The 8,965-nt window shown below is 36.5% G+C and overlaps 1 long non-coding RNA gene across 1 annotated transcript; it reads left to right on the forward strand.

Annotated features, from left to right (window-relative positions):
- Positions 1-743: 743 nt before the first annotated feature.
- LOC140590903 (uncharacterized) lies at positions 744-4,676 on the forward strand. Its single transcript, XR_011991800.1, has 2 exons — positions 744-2,610; positions 2,744-4,676. It is a non-coding gene; the product is annotated as an uncharacterized lncRNA (long non-coding RNA).
- Positions 4,677-8,965: the final 4,289 nt, after the last annotated feature.

Below are 8,965 nucleotides of genomic sequence, written 5' to 3' on the forward strand. Positions count from 1 at the left end.
CGTTATTTTCCTTCAGCGTCACAATGGTCGATGATTTCTAGTGCCCTCTAGTGTTCAGTGTATAGATTTCCAGGCAGCGGCGGCCCTAGTTTTAAACAGGTTGCTGCAGGTGACATAATACAGATACAAATACAAACAGTTTTTCTCGTGCATTCATTATATTATAAGTGACAGGTATATAGGAGTGTTACCATGTATATCTGAATTCCTCTGCATTTTTAAAACACTAAGGATTACCCATTCTGGGTATCAGCAAAATGCAGGAATTATCAGAGGATTTTTATTGCCTGGTTATAGGAGAGTTCTATCTGTGTGTGAGATTGTCTGTGTGTCTCTGTCTGTGAGTCTCTGTCTGACTGTGTATATCTGCCTGTTTGTGTCTGTGTGTGAGATTGTCTGTGTGTCTCTGTCTGTGTGTCTCTGTCTGTCTCTGTCTCTGTCTGTGTGTCTCTGTCTGACTGTGTATCTGCCTGTTTGTGTCTGTGTCTCAGTCTGTGTAACCTTCTGTCTCTATGATTGTGTCTGTCTGTCTGTCTGAGTCTGTGTGTGTGTGCATCTGTCGATGCGGTTTGTGGTGCTTCTGCCCTCAACAGCGCCCGCAGAGGGCAAAGTCATGCATTCCATCTCGCCTGGCTCGTCACCGCTGGCCACCCCCCCACGAACGGCACCGTGCACAGAATTTCAATGAGTCCCCCTCCACACATGCCTGTGCGACTGCACTCACGCGCGCGCGTGTGTGTGTGTGTGTGTGTGTGTGTGTGTGTGTGTGTGTTGGTTTTTGTGGTTTACAAGGACTTTTGACCTGAATACTCACCAGCATTACAGGGACATTTGGGTTTATGAGGACAGGGACCATGTCCTTATAATTCCGGCAATGTAGAAGCCATTTTCTAAGTCCCAGAAACTCCCTCTCAAATTTTGGCGCCATGTCCTAACATACCACAAAACCCTGAAATCTTACTATACACTGTGTATCTCTGAACTCGAGAGTGCGCCCCTGTAGCCGGGACCCGGTACAACACCTGCGTCATCAAAGATTTGCATATTACACACAAGTGTAAGTTTTGAGGCCGCTGATTGGCTAAATCGGTAACGTGGGCGGGAAATCGCGAAAACAAGATGGCGTCGGTGGGCGTGGCTTCAGTCCGCTTCAGCGCACAGTATCTTATGACAAGTAAGTTAATGCAATTTGCAGTATTATTTCAACATTAACTATAATTTATCAATTGTAAATTAAATATATGAATGTATAGCAAACATATAGGTAAACGTATACCGTTAATATGATAAACTATGACTAGAGATTACATTTTTTTAAACCTTTTACTAGTCAGACTGATAAATAACTTGGAATTAAGATTTTATACTAACTGTTCGTGTAAACCGAACCACACATTTAACTACTAGGCTTTATCATAATTATATATTAAATACATATTAGTATTAGTATTTATTTTTATATTATTTTTACAATTCCGTTTATATTATAATCGTCAATGTCCTGTTTGGACCGGATGCAGCTGAAGTGAAGACATATGTGCTGTGGACCTGCTAGTTCGAAGCGACTGTAATGTGAAAGGTAAGTTATACTGCTGTTTAATCGAATTTTTAAAAAGTTTATGGCTCGCGTTGGCTTGTTTGTGCATGTTTTGTAAGCGCATCAGAGCTCGTTTTACAGTTTTAAACCAGCTAGTGCGTGATGCTAACGGTGCTAGCGAATTTCTACTGATTCATTGAATACATTCAGATTCAGATTTTTCACCTTTAACTTACTTTCATTTGCAATACAGTTTTAACTGTATTGCAAAATAGCATAGTTGTAATAATAATCTGCTGGGTTTAAAGAGATTAATAAACAAAGAGATCCAGATGTGCACGTTTTACTCCTGAATAGTAACTTGCACTATCAGTCAAACGTTTTTGAACAGTTAATGACCACGTTAATCCGAACAGTAGGATGAAGACCATCCGCGTGGATTGTAGACCTCACCTATGCTTATTTGCTTTGAGGAACATCTATCCTGGTGAAGAAACCACTTATGATTTTGGTGATTAAGAGTAGCAATGGCGATGCACGGTATGAAAACCTTTACAATAACTAATTATTAAATAATTATTTATTGAATTATATTAAAGGTGGAAAGTATTAATTGTCACCATTGTAAAATTAATGACTTTTTACGTATTACATTACGTGTGTGCTCATTACAGTACGTCAGTTTGTGTGAAGCTTTACACCTGTGTTATGAGGACACCTGTTTTATGAGGACCATCATCACATATTCTTGATGTTGGACTTGACTGAAGAATCTCAGTGTGTTGTGTTAGTTTGACAAAAGCCTGGTTTATGAGGACACTGGTTATTACCAGGACAATGGGCTGCATCTATATGAAATATTGGGATTATTTACATCTCACTGTGGTCAATATGATATTGAAAACTCAGTAGTTCTCAAAATTGGTAAAAAGTAGGTCCCCCTTGATTCCATTTGGCTTTCATTAAGTAATATTAAAACTATATATAAAGAGTAACTTTATAATATTTCTATGCCACATTATTTTTTTATTTGCTTTCTCCAAGATTGCATATTATCTATTCACCAGATCAGGGTTGGGGAACGTTGGTCCTGGAGGGCCAGTGTCCCTGCAGAGTTCAGCTCTAATCAAACACACCTGAACCAGGTCTTCAGGATAAAGGTTGGTTTTTTTTTTTTTTTTTGGACACCGGCCCTCCAGGATCAAGGTTCCCCACACCTGCACTAGATGATAGATGAGAATCTGTGTCTGACCAACCTAAAGAAACTTTAAAGGTATGTGAGAAGATAGATATCTGAGAAGACTGAGGTATTGAGTTACCTATGTCCCGGTAATAACTAGTGTCCTCATAAACCAGGCTTTTGTCAAACTAACACAACACACTGAAATTTTTCAGTCAGGTCAAACATCAAGAATATGTTATGATGGTCCTCATAACACAGGTGTCCTCATAACACAGGTGTAAAGCTTCACACAAACTGACGTACTGTAATGAACACAAATGTCATGCATAAAAAGACATTAACCCTCTGGGGTCTGAGGCCTCTCAGCCACTTTCGGGGTAGTCTGACATGCCTTGACATTTTAAAATATTTCACCTATCTAAAAAACATTTATCCCAGAATGTTACATGTGCTTTTATTCAGCACAAACTCAGCACCAATAATCTGAGACCACTTAAAATGTTATTCTATTTTTTGTTAATATCAACTTTAAACATATACTTGTCAAAAACCTATTTTCAGACATGCTGAGAAATTGTAAAAAATCACATTATAGACATTTCTAGCTAAGACTTTTGAGCTCTGAAGCTTATAGACACAGGGGTTGGCTACACACAGGTGAAAGAGACATTCTGAAATTTTATGTGGTTTGGTTACTAAAGTGTTAGAACTTTGGAGTGACACTCTTTTTCTCAAAGTCAGTGGCCTGTACAATGAATAATGATGACATAGGTATCCTCACACCTGTAGTAGTTTGCATGCTGTCAATGGCCCATCAGTCTGGAATGTCACTGCACCCCACACCCATCACTTTGGAAAGGCAGTTTGAAACGCAAGAAAAGTAGCAACAATAAAATCCCCTTCACAGTTTGAAAAATTAAAAACTGTGACCATATAAATATAGAAAGAGATAAATATGATGCAATGACTATTATTAACACTCGGGACGAGGGCATCGTCGACCGCGTATCTTTCTCGTCTATTTCAGTTTATATCTCGCTGAAATCATTATGTAGAATCATGAAAAAAAACACTAAAGCTATGCGGATGACACCCAACTCTACCTCACTACAAAGCCCTCAGCCACTTTACCACCCACTACTCTCATTGATTGTATTGCTGAAATAAAATCCTGGTTTACTCTTAACTTTCTTAAACTTAACAGTGATAAAACTGAGGTTATCCTCATTGGTAGTAAATCCACATTATCCAAAACTAACAGTTTCTCTATCATAGTTGATAACTCCTCCATTTCACCATCCCCGCAGGTTAGGAGTCTGGGTGTCATCCTTGATAGCACACTATCATTTCAATCACACATTAATAACATTACCCGGTCAGCTTACTTTCATTTAAGAAATATTAATCGTCTCCGTCCATCTCTTACCCCCTATTCTGCAGCCATTCTTGTTCACAGTCTAGTGACTTCCCGTCTAGACTACTGCAATTCACTTCTCTTGGGTCTCCCTCACAAGTCCCTTCGTAAACTTCAACAAGTCCAGAATTCAGCTGCCCGAATTATTACCCGAACCCCATCTGTCCACCACATCACTCCTGTTCTTCAGCAGTTACACTGGCTCCCTATACAGTTCCGTATCCAGTTTAAAGTCCTCTTGCTGACATTCAAAGCCATCCACAACCTTTCTCCCCCCTATTTATCTGACTGGGATTGCCTCCCATCTCATCTTAGAAATATGGACTCATTTCCTCATTTCAAATCTGGACTCAAAACCTATCTGTTCAAACAAGCCTATTCATTGTAAACTCCTTTTATTTGTCATTTATATTCATTTTAATGTATTTCTTGCATTGTACCTTTTGTAGTGTGTATAAATTTTTATGTATGCCTGTACGGTGACCTTGAGTGTCAGAAAGGCGCCTTTTTAAATAAAATGTATTATTATTATTATTACTAAATCCATAATGCATCTTCTTTTCAAAACTTCCATTGTCGGAAGTATTAAAGTTTTTAAAATTAGGTTAAATAGGCAAAAAAGTAAACCGTATGACCTTTCTTTGTTTTACTTGCGTCGGGAGCGTGTAGAAATGCTCTCAGCTGAAGATCGCTATTCACGTTCTAAATACGCTGCGTTTGAACCGGCGATCGTGTGATTGCAGGCACACAGGCTTAGCCCACTGAGCCATGAACACAGGTATGAGCTTTGCTGCTGAAAGTGGCAACACTGGCACAAAGCTTCAGCGGCAGACGCTTAAGTCAGTCACTCTTGTTCTTTCTATTAGTATCACGAAGCTGTAAAAATATATTTAGTTTCTACCTATATATATTTGAAAAGTAGACCGTCCAAGGTTTCTGAGGGTGTTTTTTAAATGTGTATATGACTAAAACTCGCAGAGTTATTTAAACGTTTTGGTGAAATTTCTGTCAGGTCCCGCCAGCGGGACCACCGACCCCAGAGGGTTAACATTGCATTGGGTAATATTTAAATATTGAAATATTGATTTGAAAAATAAATATTGTGCTTTTATTTGTACATTATCATGTTAAAATAAAAGCAAGGTTATGAAATTATTTTAAATCATTATTTCATTACATTAACAACTTGCTGTCTATACATTTATTCCTTGAATATATTTCTCACATTCTGTTGGATTGATATTGTTTTATAGCTCTTAGAGAAAGTGTTTCTGTATGTAAAGTGTTTTAATGATTTAATTTAGTTAATAGAAGTTAATTGATAATGAAAATCTATTTATGACATCATTTTTGACAAGCATCCTCATTTTACAGCATTTTTACTAGGGGTGTAAATCACAGCTTTCCTTGCGATAAGATACAATATCGATTATTTTTAATACCTCAGAAATTCCCACGATACGATACAATTCGATTCATTTCGATACTGGGGATAGTAGTCGAAATGATGAAATTTCACACAATCCTTTACATTTCAATGAATTAAAAAAGGCAAATATAATTAGCATTTTATCATATTTTGTGAACTGAAAACAAAATCTAGTGTAGTCAAGTATGTCCCATAAATCAAGCAAAATAAAGTGCATTTAAATTTTAAATTGTTTCATCTAGTCCTGTGTATTTAAGTCCACCTCAGAGTCTGTCGCCCAGATCTGTCATTGAAGTTTTCCCTGTGTTATGTGCTGTGCTTGCAATAACAAGGTTCCCGCAGGGTCTTAAAAAGTCTTAAGTCTAAAATTCAGAAAGTTAAATTTAAGGCCTTAAAATGTCTTAAAAATGCCTTGCTTGGTCCAGCTCCCCATTCATTTTTATACCCTTTCTTAAATTTAATAGAATTAAATTGGAGGCTAACTAGGCGACTCGGTAGCTTGCAGCAGCTGGTGCGGTTGAACGCATCATCCATCCTCTATTTTTTTATGCCATACGATCTACACACACTACCTTTGCAATAGACCAGTAGGTCGCGATCGACGTATTGGGCGTAGACCATGTATACGTCGGAGTGGATCATGAAAACAATACTGAAACAGGCAAGAAAATAAAAACACATGTATCGATATTTATGCAGTCACATCGATGCATCGGATCGTTTGCTGTTGAATCGATATATTGGTACCAATCGATGTATTGTTACACCCCTAATTTTTACACAATTGCCTAAAACGATTAACAGTACTATGGTTTTGCAGGTAGGTTTCTTGAAGCCTTCTGGATTTAGCCCATCTCAGTTTGTTCCATTTCTTCATGTCATTCCAGACAGACTGGATCTCTGTGTGGAGCACTGGCTGTTGTCAAACTCCTTGTTAAAACAAAAATCTCACTGGATTATTATAGTTAATGGCAAATTGAATGTTTGGAAATGTAAACTGATATTTCCTACTGACACACACTACAGCAAAAGATAAAAATAACTGACTTAAAAGCATTTTTAGCTGGTGAAATTTTGGCAACCACTGTATATTTTAGTGTATCAGAATATAACTGAAATTATGGATGTGTCAGTATTGTCTTTCTAGCCTGTACCAATAAGTTCATGGTATCAACAATAATCATTTTCATGTTAAAGAGATATTTCATCTTGTATTGTGAGAACTTGTCCTCTTGTGTCAACACAGCACTCATGTGTCGTGGTGCTCTCGTGAACTAGCTCTCTGGGCCTTGAACATGGTAGTTGTGTTGGCTGTTAGTGGAGGGACATGAACCTTTCAGCTTTTATTATAAATATCTTCATTTGTGTTCTGAAGTTGAGCAAAAGTCTTACAGGTTTGAAACAACCTAAGTACAACTACTTATTGACTTGAATTGAAAATTAATTTTCATTTTTGGGTGAACTCTCTTTAAAGCCAAAAACTGATAAATGTTTGAATTTAAGTTTAAAAAATAATGTTTAGCAGGCAATATCCTTATATCCAATATGTTATTTGTAATGTTGTTTTTCTGTTTGACTTCTGAGGTTCCTGATCATTATATAACTGATTTATTGCAGCTGTTCAGGAGATGCCCATTAAGAAAACCTCTGTTCCTCAAGGTACCAGGGTTAAAATTACAATACTACTATCAATGTACAGTGGAATCAAAATTGGAGACCAATCTATAAATATTTGATTTTTTTTTCTTCCGAGATATACTGTTAATCTTTATCACTTAAAATTTGAAGGAACATTAGCTGTAGTATATATATGTATATGTATGTATAAAAATATTTTGTTGAAAACATAGTGATCAAAGTTAGGGAACAGTAACCACTGTAGCAGGAAAGATTACAGCTAAAATTGGAGGGTTACAACTGTCACAAATGAGTAGGAAGCATAGAGGCCCCTGTTTTGAGTGACATGCTCATCAGCAAAAGGTGAGTCTAGCCTTTTCACTCTTTGTGCTGATGAGAGGTTTGGGGGGGACTTGACTGAATTACTGTTATTGTAAAGATGCAGTATTCAAGAAATCACAGATTTGGAATGATCAATTTCTCTTGCAGTGAAAATTAGAGTAATGCTGCCAGTTAAATAGGGTTTGTCATTTTATTTATTTATATATATATATATATATATATATATATATATATATATATATATATATATATATATATATATATATGTGTATATATATATATATGTATATGTGTATATATATATATATATATATGTGTATATATATATATGTATAAAAAATATTAGGGCTGTCAAAATTAACGGGTTAACGTGGATTAATAGAGAGTTGTAGTTTTATACTGTTTAAGCACTACTTCTCATTTGTGGCTCATTAAATCGGTCGCACACACTATACCATCCAACTTATCTGTGGATGTGTTGCTACGGAGTTTTACACATAAAGCACCGAACGTAATGTGTTATCAACTGATATTGCTAACAATGGCAATTAACTGGGCTAGAATTGGATTTCATGATTAGTCGGATTATTTGTCAGATTTACGGTAGTTCGTGCTAATTGTAAGTGAACTAGGATAAAGACCATTTAAACTGAGGTACCTTAAATCTGACAAGTTGTCCGGCTAAGCAAAAAATCTTGCTTTTTGATATGGGTCCATGGTATTGCACTTCTGTGGCAGATGGAATGCATCCGACTCGTGTTCAAGATGTTCAATTAACATGTTAAGTGCATATATATTCCCTTTTTTCTTGAGTCTGTTTGCTCATCCAAAATGAAATGTGATTAATATAGATTAAAAATGAATGATATTATCTTGAAAAGAAACTCAAAATAAGTGATGTAACATCCTGTTCTCGTTTACCCTTCTATTAAGATAAGCACTTTCGTTGTTGTTTTAGGTATTTTTCATAGTGCAGTGCTTAAGAACGTTACTCTAGAAATCTCAAAGTTTAGCTTATGGGGAGCAGTCCTGTCCTTTTGTCACTCTCATGTTGTTCCAAACACACATGGACCTCTTCATCGGAACAGAAAGGAGATGTTTAGCAGACTGTTTTGGTCAGTGTCATCCTCAAACACCCCTGATATTCACTGTATGGAGAAGGTGTAATGTGAATGGTGTTGGTGTCTGAAGCTGTGGCTGTCTGAAATGTTCTGCTGAACATCTCCTTTCTGTTCCACTGGAGAGTTCACAACATCTTTTAAATGTTTTGCAAATGTTTTCACAGTTTTTAAGTTTTGTTTACATTCTTGCCATTTTAATAATGGCAAAACATTTTTGTTTTATTTTATTTTATTTTTTAAGACTCTGCAAGTGTTTTATTGTTCATGTGTTGAAATTTGTTGATGTCATTTTTCTCCCTAAAATGGCATGCCATGCTTATAA

The sequence above is a fragment of the Paramormyrops kingsleyae genome, chromosome 5 (genome assembly GCF_048594095.1).
Source record: "Paramormyrops kingsleyae isolate MSU_618 chromosome 5, PKINGS_0.4, whole genome shotgun sequence".
Lineage (NCBI taxonomy): Eukaryota > Metazoa > Chordata > Actinopteri > Osteoglossiformes > Mormyridae > Paramormyrops > Paramormyrops kingsleyae.